General features: G+C 65.9%; 1 protein-coding gene across 2 annotated transcripts in view; it reads right to left on the reverse strand.

The window, feature by feature from the left end:
* Nucleotides 1-533, reverse strand: part of zbtb37 (zinc finger and BTB domain containing 37) — a 27,630-nt gene extending 27,097 nt beyond the window's left edge. The window contains exon 1 of one of the 2 annotated variants that reach the window (XM_043700034.1): nt 240-533. The gene's annotated coding sequence lies outside the window, so the exon portion shown is untranslated. Of the gene's footprint in view, nt 1-179 lie in introns of both variants that reach the window. The other variant, XM_043700033.1, reaches the window with a different exon arrangement.
* Nucleotides 534-557: the final 24 nt, after the last annotated feature.

Genomic DNA, 557 nt, shown 5'->3' on the forward strand with positions numbered 1-557 from the left:
CCCTCAACCCCCTACCACCCCAGGACCTTCTCTCTCCACCGACCCCCTCCCGACTCCCGCCTCCCGACTCCGCCCAAGCGCCGGTGCAGGCCTCAATGTGAGAGTGACTCGGCCTCGCGGCCCTGACCTCTGCCTGTCTCCCTCTCCTCACTCACTCACTCACCCACTCACTCACTCACCCTCCGCTCTGTGACCGGACATTGGCCGCCCCAGCACCGCGCATGCGCCCTCGCCCGCACCTCCAGCTCCAGCTCCAGCTCCAGCGACACGTAGTTTCCGGCGTGGGCCGGAAGTTCCGCCAGCGGACTACATTTCCCCGAGCGCCCAAGGGGGGAATGGAGCTTTGCGGGCGACGGACTGCGCACCAGCTCGGGCGGTGAGATCGTTTCCCCGTTAATGGACAATCCCTTCCCCCTCCCCTTCATCCAGCGCCGGCTCCCGAATGGACGCTCCAGGATCCTCGAACCTGTAAGGGGAATGACGCGCCTGCGCGCCTCTTACACTCTCTCTCTCTCTTCCCCCCCCCCCCCCGTACTGCTCCCTGGGAGTTATAGTCT

This window comes from Chiloscyllium plagiosum, chromosome 11 (genome assembly GCF_004010195.1).
Source record: "Chiloscyllium plagiosum isolate BGI_BamShark_2017 chromosome 11, ASM401019v2, whole genome shotgun sequence".
Lineage (NCBI taxonomy): Eukaryota > Metazoa > Chordata > Chondrichthyes > Orectolobiformes > Hemiscylliidae > Chiloscyllium > Chiloscyllium plagiosum.